The following is a 16,671-nucleotide window of genomic DNA, read 5'->3' on the forward strand; positions in this document are numbered from 1 at the left end:
ATTAAATACGCCTTATTATTAATATAACAATAATTAGTTAGTAAGCTAAAGTAGATATTACTATACTATCCGCCCTATCTTAACGCGTTTTCTAGTATTATAGTGCCTCCTATTAACCCTACTTATTATGCGGATATAGTTTATCTACTTAAATTAGTTTAATGGCTAGATGCTATTATAGAACAGCTATATATTAGTTAAGCTACTATATATAATATAGCTAGCCTATTAAGCCTTATATACAGAAGGCTAGTTATTAGCATTAATTAAAGCTAATAAAGAGGCTCTTTTAAACTTCTACTCTATAATAGTTAAAAATATCTAGATAAAATTTAGTACCAGCCCTATTATAAATGTAATCTTAACATTACTTATATTATAATCTACTATACCTTTTTTTTTTAAAAAAAAAAGAGTAGTTAAAGGAGGTAATTAGGTATATAGTATAGGGCCATTACTTATAGCTAATGGAGCTCTATTATAATAATATTAGGCGGTTTTTGGTAGGTATTATAGTATTTCTTAATAAGGCTATTTTTAATAAATAAAAAGCTATCTAGTAGATAAAAGGGCAAGCTCTAGTTAATAAGAAGTTATACTATTAAGGCGATTTTTAAAGAGGTAATACTTAGAGTATCTATATAGCTATAATAATTAATAGTTAGGTTTACTATTAAGCTTATAAGGGCTACTTTAATATTAATAACTTTATTAGGTAGTTATATAGCTATCTATTTTCTATACTTTATAAGCGATATTTAAATTAGACTATAGTAATTATAATAAATAACCTTAAGATTTACGTTAATATATAAGTTCTAGTTGCTATTAGAGAGAAGAGCTGTATTATTTGCTATCTACTACTATGCTTACTAAACTTTAATTTAATTAAGCTTATATAGGCCGTCTTAAAGGCGTAGATCTGTCGCGAGCACCTCTATACTTAAGAATTCTACTATAGTTATAGTAAGTTTCTTAAGCAAGCTATCTGTAAGAGTAGGTGCAATTTCTTTACCTAGTAGTAGTTTTAATATGCTGTAAAATAAATAGGCTAAGCTAGAGTATTTATATTATTAATTAGAGTAATTTAAGCGTAGTATTAAGGTTTAAGGGCTAAAGAGGTTAACTATAGAGAACACCTCGTTCTATCTAGTTTATATATCCTTTACTTATATATAAAGCCTTCTATAGGTCCATAAGGGCATTCGCTACTATAGTGGCCTTTTACTACCTATAATATACTTTAAACTTATATATCTAGCTAGCTATATTACTAGCAGTACGTATATAAGAGCGAGTACTGCTAGTAAAAGGAGCCGTTAATGGCGTTAATGTTACTAGCGTTAACTTTAAGGTCTACTTTACAGATCGGCTCTAGCTTACTAACTAATAAACGTTATATTAATAATAGGGCGCGTTTAACGTAGGAAATAGGCCATTTTACAGTTTTATTAATAAGGCTAGGTATAAAAATAGGGGATCCGCATACTAAGAATTCTAATATATTTCGTAATAGATAACTCTTATATATATATATTCTATTATAGCTATATACTATCTAACCTAGGTATAGGCTATTACTAAGCGTTAACTAGAGTAAACTAATATAAATTATACCTGCTTGTTACGGGACGAGGGCAGTAGCTATAGAGCGTATGTATTTAAGGAGTCTATAAGACATTACGCGGTCGATCGTAAGGGTTAAGGGCGTAAGGAGGTAATATACCTACGCGTAGCTAATATAAGCTATACGTAAGGTGTATATAAGAGCGCGGGGCTCTCCTATAGAGGCCCCTACGGTGGGGTTCCGTAACACTACCTCCCCTTCTATAGAGGTGGAGCTCTAGTAACGCTGTGGTTACTATATATATATAAAAAGGACACTTAAGGTATAAAAAAGAAGAAAGGAGGGTATTACTAAAGGCTTAAAACAACGTTATATAATAAGGCTTAGCATCTAAAAATCTAACTAATTAGACAACTTTAACCGTCGGTTAAAGTTCCTAGACATCTTAACGATATTCTAGTTATATAATTACATTTTGCCGCAATCTAACGGCAATTTAATAGCAATTTACCCTTATATAGTAATATATAACGGTTTAACTCTATAAGGGCTCCTATAGAGGATTGGGTATAAAATCTCTACTTAGGCCTAGTTTCTATAGGTTCGCGTAGTAAAAGTTGCTAATTAAATCCTTTGCATTTTTAAAGTCTTTCTATAGTTACTATTCTGGCTAATCTATATTAAATCCTATATATATAGCTCTGTAGTAGAGCTATTTTCCTTTACCTTTGCTAAAGTATTTAGAGTTAATAATTTGTTTAACGGTCTACTCCTTATAGTTCTTATCTTTATTCTTATCTTAGATTAGTACTAGTAGGGGGTTAGGCTATATCCTATAGGTGGCTAGAGTAGTCGGGAGTTCTAGCTTATATACGGCTCCCCTATTAATAACTTATTTAATTAAATAGGGGCTAAGGTTCTTATAATTAAGTAACTTTATAGGCCTCTGCGTAGAGATATTATATATATTTAGCTATACCTAGTCGCCAACACATATCTCTAGTAGTAGCGTTCTATAATAGTTAATAAAGTAGGCCTACTTTACTTAAGCCCAGGCCATTTCTCCCTTATAGTAGTTAAGTAGATTTTTTTATAGTTTATATACTGGTTAGTAAGTAGTATCTTAAGGCGTTTTCTATATAGCAGTTTTTTATTAATAGGTTCTAGTGGCTCTATGCCGGATTAGGGGTAATAACCCTTATTTACAAAGAACGGGGTAAGTCCTATAGTGGTTAAGACGTAGTTATTTACTGCGAATTTACCTAGTGGAGGTAATTTACCTAGTTATCTTAACTATAGGCGACTACCTATTGTAGGTACGCTTTTATACTAGCATTAGCGTTTTCTAGTTACCTAGTAGTTTTATAGTAGAAGGATATAGACATTTTAATAGAGATGCTAAGGCGTTAATAGATTCGTCTCTATATATCGGAGTTAAATTATATGCCTTAGTTAGACGTAATCGAGTTAGGTAACCTATATAGTTAGTATATTTTATAAAGGAAAGCGTTAGTAACGTCGCTAACGGCTACACCTTTAGTTAGGACATAGTGGCGCTCTTTTATAAGTCGGTATATTATTATAAGGATATTCTTATAGGTACGGCCATGTCATTTATAGGGTAATAGGTTAATAACGAAATCTATAGCGATATCTGCCTATTATTATATAGGTACTAATAGAGGGTATAGTAGTCCTTAGTACTTTGTATTAAAGGCCTTAGCGCGCTTATAACTATAGTAGGCGCCTATAAAGCGTTTAACTAAGTATATTATTTTTAGCTAAAAGTAGTATCGGCTAAGAAGCTTGTAGGTTCCTTCTTTACCTAAGTAGCCGCTTAATTAGAGGTTGTGGGCCATTTAGATTAGTTACTATTATAGATTTTCTAAGTTATGGATAAATAGGCGGCCTCTATAATAGAGCCTATTCTCTTTTACTTCTAAAGCTGCTATATTAATCTAACCTAAGCTTTAAAGGTTAGTAGGTAATATCTAAGCGCTAGCGGTCTTTACAGTAATAAGTTAATACAGTAATAGGTTAACAGAGGTATTATATACCGTAGTAATAAGCTTATTAATTTTGGGAGGTAATTTTAGTTCTATAGTATAAAGCTAAGGTATAATTAGCTCTATTATAGGTAGTATATCTAGGGCCAAATTTTATACTTTTAGGATTGTTTATTATTAGAACTAATTATAGGGGTTATTTTTAAACTAAGGAAGGTCTTATAAGCGGCGTATTAGGCTATTAGGTTTAGTACCTTATACTTCTAGTCTATATATAATTTTAAAGTTAAAACTAGAGAGGAACTTATTCTAATATACTTGGCGTTAGTTTAGCTACTTTATAGTTATAAAGTACTTAAGGTTACGATAGTCCGTAAGGACTTTAGTTAGCTAGTTAGGCTCTACTAAGGAGAGTTCTAGTTAGAATTCCTTAAACGCTTATATAATTGTAAGGAGTTCTTTATTATAGATTTTATAGTTATACTCTTATAGTATAAGCTTAGATAAGTAAAATTTAACTAGGTAAAGGAGACTATTATTACCTATTTAGGAGAAAATACTTACGTTAACGTAGTCTAAGGAGTTAGTTTTAAGATAGAGTTATTATCCTAGTGTAAAGTAAGCTAGGATAGGTACTTTAGTAAAGGTATTTTTAAGGTCTTAAAACGCCTTCTCGTATTTAGGCGTCTAGGTAAAGCGTAGGTATATTTTTCTTCCTTTTATAAAAAGGCCCTTTATTCGCATTATTGCTATAAGTGGTACTATTATACCTAAGAAGTTATATATAAATTTCTAATAGAAGTGAGCGAAACTAAAGAAGGCTTATACGTCCTTAATACAGTTAGGGGCTTACTATTTAGTAATTATATATACCTTCTTAGGGTTTATACGGATACCCTTAGTAGTAATAATTAGTTTAAGGTATTTTACTTCTATAACTAAGAATTCGCATTTCTTTAAATTAATATAAAGTCCTATGTCCCTAAGGTGCTATAGGACCTTTTAAACGTGTTTAGTATACTTAAAAGGGCTATTGCTATAAATAAGTATATCGTTTAGGTACGTAGAGTAGAAGTTATTAAGGTAGTCCCGTAAGGCGTTATTAATATAGCTTTAAAAGGTGCCTGGGCCGTTATATACGCTAAAGGGTATAATAGTATATTTAAATTGGCCGAGGCGCGATGCAAATACGGTTTTTTATTTATTACCTTCCTATATTTAAAGATAGTTAAAGGCGGCGATAATATTAAGCTTAGTATAAATTTTAGCTTAACTAAGCCGCTTAAGGGTCTTACGTATAAGCGGTACTAGGTATTAGTTTTTAATTATAATAGCGTTAAGTCCTCTATAGTTAATATAGAATTAAATACCTCCTCCTAGCTTTTTAGTAAGAAGGATAGGGGCAGCTGCTAGTAATATGCTAGGACAAATAAATCCTTTATTAAGGTGCTTATTAATATACTTTTTTATAACTAGAAGTTTGTCTTTTAATATTAGGTAGGGTCTTTTATAAAGTAGCATTTTTCCTTATTTAATATTAATGGCATAGTTATTAGTTTAATATAGAGGGAGTATATCTGCGCCCTTTTATAAGCATATATTAGTAAAGTTATAATACCTCTTAGAAAGGAGATTATAGAGTTCTTTATTAGTAAGTCCTTTTTTAAGCTTTATAAACTTTTTAAAGTCTAAAGGTAAAAGTCCATAAAGTTCTATAGGGGCGTTATCTTCTAAAAGGTTAATTATATCTATCCTATTACTATAGAGAATATAATCCTATTTTTTTATTAAGCTTATATAGTTATAATTAGGAAGCTATAGTAACGGTTTAGCCTTTTCTATATACTATATAGTAGAAGGCTAGGGTACTTATATAGTAGTAATTAGTTATAGGTAGAGTAATAAGGGGTTCCTTAGGTTAATATCCTAGGGAGTAAATAGAGGCGGCTAGGCTATACCCTAGGCAAGTCTTTTTGCAGTATTTTAAGTTAAAGGTTACTTCTCTCTTCTTCTAGTTAATAGCGGGGTTATATTATTTAAGCTAGTTTATTTTAAGGATAATAGAGTAGTTAGTAAGTGGTATAATATAGGCCTAGAGTTTTTTCTGGTGCCCATTTATATCTAGGTAGAGTTATACTATATAGGTAATCTTCTATATAGTATAACTACTATTGGCAAGTTATAGGGCGCGGGCTTTAGTAAGGGGTAAGGTAAATAGGTTATAAGTACGCACAAATTAGGTATTTATAAATTTATTAGTAGCTTTACAATTAATTATAGAACGGCTTTTATATTATTTTTTAGTAGCAGTTCCTATTATAGGTAAAACTATCTATTTCCGTCTATTTATCTTTACTAAGTTATTTATTAAGTAAGCTAATATATAGATTCCTCCGTTATTAGGGCGTTCTAACTTATAACTTAGAGCTAGGACTTAGCGTTTTCTACTTCCGTATCTAACTCTATTGCTATTACTGCGTTTTTATCTTATATAATAGTGGTATATAGCGACGTATTTAGTATTTAGGGTATTAGGTTAGGTATTAGGCGGCGGCTACTAAACCTAGCTATTAGGCAGTTTAGGTTATCGCGATAATAGCCTTCTTAATAGTATTTATAGCAGCGTCCTAATTTTTAAAGTAGCTTATACTCTCTATCTAGGAGTTTTTATAGAAAGGTTAGTATAGAGAAATTAATATTGGCTCTGGTAGTATTTAAGGTAGTTAGCGTTAGTAGCTTAGTATATATAGGTTTAGTAGGCCTAGAGGGCTTCTATAAAGAGGTTTTAGAGTAAAGGTTAGTAGTAGTAATCTAATTTAGTTATTATTTAATCTTCTATAGAGCTGCTACTATATTATAAACATTATTATAGTTATAGCTGGCGGCTACGTAACTAAGGCGATAAGTAACTTTTTTAAGGAGGTCCTCCTAGTTTTTAGTATTATCTTAGGTAAGGGCTCTAGTATATTTCTAGAATTTAATATAGAATTTATTAAATAATTTAGTAGGGCTTATCTTTAGGGTATATAGTTTAGCTTAGTTAGTGGCTAATAAGTCGTAGTTGCGGTATATTAAGTTAAGATTATTAAGGACTTTCTAGTAGGACTGCTACTTTTAGGGGCTATTAGTTTCCTATTAGACGAAGAGTCTATTAAATAGTATACCCTTTATTTACCCAATAATATAATTAATCTTAGTATCTTTTATAGGAAAAAGGTAGGCGCTCTAAGTTAGTTTTTTACGGATTTATATCTTTTAGTGGCTATATTCCTTGCGGTCTCTTTAAAAGATTAAAGGATTAGGGTAACGTGTATTAGACCCTATAGTAGCAGCTTAGGTTTAGTTATTATGGCTTTTATTATCGCTGCTTTAGTAGGGGTTTTTATTAGGTGAAGTTACTAGGGGCATAAAGACTTAGGTGGCGTTATATATAGTAAAGAGGTATCTAGCGTTATTATAAATATGCTCATTAAGCTAAGATTATAAGTGTTTAGTTATGCTATCGTTTTTAGTAACTATAGCAATAAGTATTATTTTAGCCTTCTTTAACTATTAGATATCGCGTTTAGATATATAGAGGTCGTCTTTAGTCTCTTAGCATATATTATTAGCGAGCGCCTTACAAGCTTATAGGTCTTAGATAGTATCGCAATTTTAGGTAGTATATATCTCAGCTTATATAGCTTTAGGTGGTAGTTCTATAGAAGGCGGTAGTATTTATTAGGTTCTCGTGCTACCATTTATATAAACACCTTAACGTCTTATATTTTAATTTTAATAAATAGTAGCCCTTTTATTTACTTATCTGTAGTTATATAATTAATAAAGGATAAGACATTATTAATGTCTACCTTATTAGGGTTATTATAATCTTTTAAGCCATTAGGCTTCCCCTTAGGGGTTAAGGCTAAGGCTAATAAATTAAATTCTCTTAGGGTTAATTGGCGGCGTAGGTTAAGTATAGGTATTAGATTATTCTTTAGGTTTAATATAGTAGCTAGTAAGGAATATTGTCTTACTATTATAGGTTCCTTAGAAGTATAGAGTAGAGTAATTTATAGATATACTATTCTTAGTAGCGCCTACAGTATTATAGAGACGTAGAATTAGTTATAGGCTAAGTGTTAGTAGTAAAAAGGCGCAACGTAATGTTATGGGACGAGGGTAGTGGCTATAGAGCGTATGTATTCGAGGAGTCTATAAGACGTTACGCGGTCGATCGTAAGGGTTAAGGGCGTAAGGAGGTAATATACCTACGTGTAGCTAATATAAGCTATACGCGAGGTATACGCGAGAGCACGGGGCTCTCCTATAGAGGCCCCTGTGGTGGGGTTCCGTAACACTACTCTAATTTAGTAACTAACTATAAGGGCCATTTCTCCTTCCTTTAGCGCTGTAATTAATATAAGAAATAAAAAGAGAGCGTATAAACCTAAGAGATAAAGAGCGCATATATATGTCGAAATTTTATCCTATAAACTGCCTATATCCGCCTATACCCTTAAAGAGCGCCTCTTTAGCCACTATTACCGATAACTGTAATAGCTGCTTCCCTTAGTAGCAGTTTACTAAGTTATATTATTTTTAAACGGCCTAATACTAATAAGTAGGTTAAAAGGGCGGCGGCAAATATATATTAAGGCAGGATCTACAATAAAATATAATAGAGGATAAGGATGGGGACCCAGTTACCTACACTACTAAATTATAAGATTTCTATCCTTCTTTATTCTATATACTAAGCACTTATAGTATAAGGCTTATTATAGGTCCTAGTAGTTTATACAGTATAGGTTTACTATTTTATACTAAAGATAACCTTCTTAGCTATATATATTGCACGTATTAGGTTATATATAGTCTCTAGCTCTATATTTAAAATATACCACTAAAGTGCATCGCTCTTTAAATAGCGATACTATAATCGTATCTCTACTAAATAATATACTATCTATTCTAAGAAGCTTCTCTATATCCTTCTTTATTACTACCTTAACTACTACTAACGTGTACTAGCTACTGGGCCTTAGTCTTCTAAGCTATCTTATTATATATACCTCTATCCTATTCTCCTTCCTAAACCGCTCTATAGCTAACTTACTTACTTTCCTACTATTTATATTTATTACTAAAGACCCTTTAACTTAGTCCGCTTTAACTATATACTACTTAGATCTAATAAGCTTAGCCTAATAAATATACGGTTTAAGCTATTATATAGCTATTTACTAGAATGTAGCCTCTTTATTCTTTTCTACTAAGAATTTAATAACGCTTATATTATTATTCGCTCACTATACTTAAAAGCCCTAAATTATAGCGCCTACTAGTCTCTTAATATTACTTATACCCTATATAATAGTTTGTTTTACTACCTCCGTATTTACTACCTTCTCTATTACTTCCTATCCTACTTAGCTTTTATTAATTACTAGTTAACTATTAGGCTCCTTATAGGGATTCCTAGTACTTATTATTTGCAAAAGAGTTATCCCTTATCTCGCTATACCTCTACTAGTTATAACTAATGCCTATAATTATATTAATGGAGATGATATTAAAAAATTATTAAGCTACGTTTAGAGAGAATAGATCTTCTCTTAGAGTTTGACCTATTAGCCCTTAAGGCTCTACTATTCTAATTTAATCTCTATACAGATATCGCTAATAAAAGTTCTTACACCTTCTTAATTAGGAAATTAAGCGACTACACACGCGCAATTACGAGTACGTAGCTATCAGACTACCCTACGTAAATTTAGATACGATCCCGCTACAAATGCGTAATTTTTAACACTGCTGCGCGGGCCGCAATACCGGCTGCGTAAATTATAGCACTAATAAATTTTAATAAATTTCAAGTTATAATAACTACTTTAATACTATTAATCACATAATATTGTTTATTTAGAATTTATATAAAGCCTATAAAATTATATATAAAAATATAAAAATATAAATTTATTAATATACTAAGAGAGTTAGCAAATCAATTTCCTAATTAGGAAGGTGCAAGAAATTTTATTAGCGATATCTATAAGGTCGGTTCTAACGCCTTTAATAATACTATTCTGGTTTATAATAACGCTACTCTACTATATTATAATTTCTTTTAGATTTATAATAAGCCTCGCGATTTCCCCTAGGTTAGTACTTCTTCCCTTATATTAGGTAAGATGGAGACGCTTACGGTAAGGAATAGGGGTAATCCATTCTGCGTTAATTATGCCGCGATTATTTGTGTTTTTAGCGACTACTAGGCCTCTAGCACCTTCGCGCTCAGTTTCCTTATACGTCTTCTTAGTAGAGCTACTAGCGTAGCTAGAGGTAGTATTACCAATACGCGTTTAGGAGTTAAAGCAACCATTAGGGCTTTAGGGCTTTATTTAGTGGGCTGTAAGAGCCGCCTTATAGCGGGAACTAGATAAATAAAAGACTAGGATTTGATTATAAGAATATCTAAGATATATATCCTCCTCTTTTAAAAGTTTTAATTTATCTCAAGTACATAACTCTTATATAAAGATATAGCCGGTACTGGTTGGCCATCCTCCCTACTAGCGGTAGTGACATTTACACTACGGTTATTACCGAAATAATATAGCTAACTAGGAAGCGAGTTACCCCACAAAGTGGGCCACATAAGGCAATACCTACCATTTTTTATTTTATAGCAAATTACACCGAAATTAAAAAGCCTTGGCATATTATACGATGCCAATTTAATCTTTACCCTTTTGTAAAGCCAAGACCACTATATAAAATATCACAGCCTATATAACCTCAAGTGTTCCCCCCCCCCTTAATATACGCAGCACAAACACCTAATTTCGCTACGTTTGCAGCTAAATTAGTATATAGAGCTAGCAGGAAGGGGTATAGTACGCGGCCAGGGCTTAAGCTAAGGCTTACCTTGATTTTAAAGCTATTCTAAACTCCTCTCCCTTGCTAAAAGTTATAATATCTGTTCTAGGTCGTAGTGTTATAAAGCTTCTTTCTCTTATTAATATAAGCTCTAAACGCCCTGCTTCTAACTCTACAGGTAGTCCCTCTAGTCGCCTACTTACTTAGTGATTCCGATTCTTACTAGTACTGCCTCCCTTAGCGATTGGTTATCTACCTCCTTTTATATAGAGCTTAAGTGTAAGTATGGTTATAAATCTTCCACCTATATATAGTAGCTAACTTAATACGCAGCTTAATTATAGTATTTAGCATATATTATAATAGGTTTCCTATTTTGCCGTAAACGAGCTTAATAAGATCCTAAGCAACTCGGTAGCTATTAAAGAGCATAATAATAAGGAAGTTTAACACTTTTATCTACTATAAAAACGGAATATAGTAAGAGCTCTATAGCGTATAAATATAGCTCCCCCTATACTACGAGGTTAACAGTATGCTAAAAGGCGTTAATTACTAGAGACTCTAATATCTAAAGTTTTGGTAAAGGAGAAGGAGAAGGAAAAGGCTTTAAGGCTTTAAATAGAGTAGGAGGAATATATAATATAGCCTTTAGGTAGAGGCTCCTTCTTTAAATATCGCCTACTTATATTAGTAAAGGTTGCGAAGCTAAGTCGCTTAACTTTTATATTGGCTTATATATTTCCTAAGGCTTACTTTAGCCTCTTAGTAATATATAATCGCGAAGTTCTTTATAGAATTAATAAGGCTTTATAGCAGAAGTTTGCTAGCTATACTTTTTAAAGGAAGTTATATAATTACTACTGTAAAGCTTACCAGGCGATTAAACTCTATTAAATCTACGTTCTAACTTAATCGAAGCTATATAATTAATTAGATTAATCTAAAAGAAGAACTCTTAAAAATAGCGAAAGGGTATTATAATAGCGATAACGGCTTAAATTTAAACTCGCTTTAGAACATATTAAGACAATTAAGCAGCAAGCTGCTTGTGCTCCTATCCGTTCTTCTATAGTATTATAATTAGCTCTATAATTAGCTCTATAATTAGCTTTATAATTAGTTCTATAATTAGCTCTAAAACCCTTACAAAGCTCTCTGCCAATAATGTTACAACCTATAAATAATAATATTACTACTTTCTCTACGATTCCTAAAATAAGCTTTATAAAGGTATCTTAACAATAGCAATATTGTAAAAACTGCGGAAGTAGCTAGTGCTAAGTATATTAATAAGTCGACTATGAACTAATATAGGAGAACATAAGAGAATAAAGTCGGGCGATTAATTAAGGCCTTATTACTAAATATACTACTCTGGTTAGCTTAATATAAAAGCTTTTAGAGAGAAAGATGGGTAATAAAAAGGAATAGCTTACCTTTAAGGCCTTTATACTAAGTACTCTAGGCGTTATAAATTAGTTCTATATTAACCCAATTAGCAGTTACTATAGACGTCTATCTATACCTCTAGCAGCCTCGCTTTTAGGCTTAAAGTTATTACTAATTACTCCTTTACTATGTCCTTAAGGCATCAATCAGCTTATAATTTTATAAGAGTATTTTAAGTGGCATAAAAAGGCGGTAGAAGGTTTAGAGGCCTAAAAGAGAGATATTAAAGCTACCTACTAAGTTACTTTTACTAAGCGGTAGGATTTAGAGATAATTAAAGACTAAAAGCTAGATAAGTAAGACAAAACGCTAATTAAGGTAATAATTAAAGCAGGCGTTCTAGAGGTAATTGCTAAGAGATTATAAGTAGATATTAAGGAGTGGAGAAGCTTAAGAGGCGTACTTAGTAGTAATCTAAAGAGCTTAGGGCTCGACTAGTAGTAAATTTCTAACTTAAGTATACGCCTACTTATAGGCACCTATTATAATATACTTTTTAGCAGTAATTCTTATATAATAAAAATCTCATTCCCCTCTACTAATATACCTGCTATAGCAGAAATAAGCTCTTACACTATTAGATTTACTTCCTATAATCTCTACATACTAACTTAGAAAGCTATTACCCTATTACTCTAGTGCCTCTTTCTATATAATAAAGTATTATTAAATAAACTCCTCTAGCTTACCAAAGAACCCCTTAATTAGATTTAAATTGGATAAGTACGCGGGTAAGTATATAATCTTTACGCTGGCCTATTTAAAATTAAAAAAAGAGCTAATATAGGCTAAGTAATAGAAGCTCGCGTTATCTATAACGACTACTAATCTTAGTACTAGATAAGGATTACAGCAAAGTAGAAGGACGTACTTAATCCAGTAGTTATAGCCATTTAAATTCGTTAAGCTGGTATATACTAACGATATTAGCACGCCCTAAATACTGTAGGCGGGTAGTATATTAACTTGCTACTTACTATAATTATATAGTATATATAGAACTAGTATAACTTTTACTAATAACTAAGACGCCTTTTAATTACTTATTTTAGAGTTAGCTCTAAATTTGTCTATAAACACCAACTAATTAATAATAAATTATAAGATTGTGGCCTAGGATAAGGTATAATCCTCCTAGCTTCGCTTATAGGCGACTTAATAAGCCTTATATAATTAACATCTTCCTTATACACACCTATAAAAGCTTCCTTATTAGCTTCCAACTCTAGCTAGCAGATTTTAGTTCTATACTAATTATCTACCTACTTATAACTACCTAAAACCAATTATAGATAAAGTATATTATCTCGTTAAGATATAACTTCAGAGCCTTATCTAGTCGGTAAAGCAATGCAATAATTATCTCGTTACTTAGTATATATCTTAACCGGCTTGCAGGTAACAGCCCCTAATAGGCCTATCCGACAGATAGGTTGTCGGGCCAATAGTATTGCCAATAGTCCGACAGTAACACAACAGCTTTTCTAAAAATAGGTATTACCTAAAGATTCCTCATTAACATATTAATACTAAAAATATATTATAAATAAGCTATATGTTTTATTTTAAGGGATATAAGAGTGGATTTTCTATTTATACGATAAAAATGCTATAAGGGAATGCTTAGAATCTCTTAATCTTCCTAGTCCTTTACATATTTAGTTACTTTAAATATTTTTATACTTATTATTATACGATCTCATAGAATTTAACATTATAAGCTTAAGAATACCCTCTCTGGCTTATTGCTTATTTTAGGAATTAAGAGAACCTTAATTATAAGTAGTAAGAGCCGCGGAAATTTAATACATTAAGCTAATTAACTCTACTAATTAATAGCCCTTATACAAGGCTTTAACATAACTAGATTCTCGCTAATATAACTCTTAAACCTACCCTCGCTCTATAGACGAGTAGCCTTTAAATTTTGCTTATAAATAGCCTTCCAAAAGGTAAAGAGCTCTTTATTAGAGATCTCCAGCCTATTTTTTTTAGGCATTGTATAACAGAGCAGGACCTATAAATAGTGTTTTCGTATAAAATCTCTCCTAGAGCTTTTATACGATATAGAGCTGCTTCTCCCCAGTAGTAGTTAACTTTAAATAGTTGTTCTTATTCTTTAAAAAAGCTATACGGCTTTTAGGATTAAAAATTTTAGCAGCTAAATAGTAAAGAGATTTCGCGAGCTTCTTTATATACTTTTTAAGCTTTTCCTTAGCTTATATAAGGCGAGGAAGTATAAAGTTATTCTTACTTAAAGAAGCTAATTCTTAGTATAAAGAATTAGTAGTAGAAATATAATAAGGAGTTATATAACTAACCTATACCTTTTAAATAATGCCTTAAAGAGTATTAATTAATTCTAAAACTGTTTCTAGTATTATATAATCTCCTTAAAGAAAAAGAGTTGCCTTATAGAAAGCTTAAAGAAAGTCGTAAGTTATATAAAGCTAAATCTAGTCGTCTATTATAAGAACGTCCTCTCTTAGAATATCCTTCCTATAGTGCTCTACGTAGAGTTAAAGTTTAGCCTTAATTTTATTTTTTTAGAGCTATAAATAACATATTAAACCAGCTATTTTATCTTATATAATTATTAAGAGGAATAATTTTTCTAGCTTTGCCCTTAAACTATATTGTATAATTTATTAAAAAACGGATATAGATAATATTATTATAAAGCTTTCCTATTAGCCCTATAATATCTTAAATATATTTACGCCTTTTATCCAACTTACCTTTTATAGATAAAGGTTCTCTATTAGTTATTTTTTTTATCTTTACTTTTGCCTTTATTAGGGTCTCTATTTATTATATAACTTCTTTTTCTAATTTTACGGCCTCCTTTCTCTTCCTTTCTCTTCCCTTAACTAGCTTAGGCGTCTTCTTTACCCTTCTCTTTATCCCCCTCCTAATTCTTCTTCTCCTCTTCCCCCTCCTCTTCTTCCTATTTCTAATCCTTCTTATTATATAACGCCATAAGCTTCTTATACGTCTTTAAGATAAAAAGGAAGGCCTAAATAATAGGATTAATAATATGCCCCTAATAACAAATCCTTTAATACTCTGCATTCTAGAAAATCCTATACTTAAGCTAGAGCTATATAATAATTATATAATATAGAACATTATTTAAGCCGGTATTATCGCCAACGAGAGCTCTAATCTTTGTTATAATTTTACATAACTTAAGAACTAGTTAAAGGGCATTTTATTAATCTTTACTACTTTAACTATATACTATATAAAGGCCAATTAAGACACTTTAATAGTAATCCTAGATATTAAGGAAGCTGGCGCAAATTTTAAGTATAAGAAAGTAGTTAGGAGAGGCCTAGATATTAACTATAAGGTAAATATTTGTTTTTATAGATTAAAGAACTTATTATACAATATCCTAGATTTTAGGAAAGTGACTATAAATCTATTTTATAATTATTAAGTAGTATATAAGGATAATATTAGGGGTATCTACTTCTTAATTTAACGCTCTAATAAAAGTATAAAACTCTAGCTATTTAACATATAAGAATGGAAGCCGTTATACAATAATAAGATCTAGGAGTATTTATCTAATAGCACCCTTCTCTACTATATAACGTAGAACCTCGCCCTCTAGCCCCTAAACCTCTTCCTTTATAAGAAGCTTTTTATATAGGGCTTAAACTAAGCTCTTTTTTGCGTCTCGTGGTGTTATATAAGGCTCGTTCTCTTATTGCGTCCAGATAAGTTTATATTTAGTTAAAAGGTAGCGACGAAGTCCATCTATTAAGGTATAATACCCTTAAGTATCTTTAGGGGGACAGTATCTACAGAGGTATTTCTTCTTCGTACGAGTCTTGTCTACTTTAGTTACAGTACTAGGACAAAAGTCTTCGGTCGGAAGCCTTTTTACACCAAAACTCACCTAAAACACTTTAAGATTTTATGCACACCACAATATTTTACTAAGCTAAAATCAAAGCTATTGGTAGATTTTTACTATAAATATAACTTTCTATTAGTAGTATTTTATAATAATAACTAAGGTTATTATTTTTAACTTATATAAGCTTAAGGCCTTCCTTTAAAGACTATAGGTATTATATTAACTTTAAAATAACTACCTCTATTACCTTTAGTATAGTCTCTAGATAAAGGATTATATTTATATACTAAGCTTAAGCGTACTTATTATTTAGTGGGGGAGGATATATAAGAGAGTATAGGATGATCGCCTCTATATAGCAAAGTGGAGGTGTAAATAACTTAATAAATATAGGCTATTTAGGGTAGCGCGTAAGGGCTTAATTTAGGTTAAAGGGAAGGAGGTCTATAGCCTTAAAGACGCTCCTAATTATCTCTAAAGTATATACTTATAGCTAAGTCTTACTAAGTATATATAGAAAGTAGTCTTTATTAATACCGATAATACTATAAGCCGCGAATTTTAACTTTAGATAAATATGGGTGCTTAAAAACTAAAAATATAACTAAATCTAGTAGCTATAAAAGGTAGGTTAAATAAAGGGAAATGTATTAATATAATCCTCTTTAATTAGTAGAACTTAATAAACTTGATATAGCTACTATAGCCGTCTATAATTAGGAGTTAATAGCCATTATATTTACCACCACCCCCGCCCCCAGCTACCCTTTTCTATTCCTTAGTTTATTAAATATAGCGCCTAAAATACTCTAGCTATTACACGCTAAGATTATTATTTAACTATCTATTCTTACTTCGCAACGTCTTGACTTTATTACATAGTTTATATACGTAGCTTAACAATGTCTACTTTG

The sequence above is a fragment of the Cenococcum geophilum genome (assembly GCF_001692895.1).
Source record: "Cenococcum geophilum 1.58 unplaced genomic scaffold K441scaffold_4, whole genome shotgun sequence".
NCBI classification, from domain to species: Eukaryota; Fungi; Ascomycota; class Dothideomycetes; order Gloniales; family Gloniaceae; genus Cenococcum; species Cenococcum geophilum.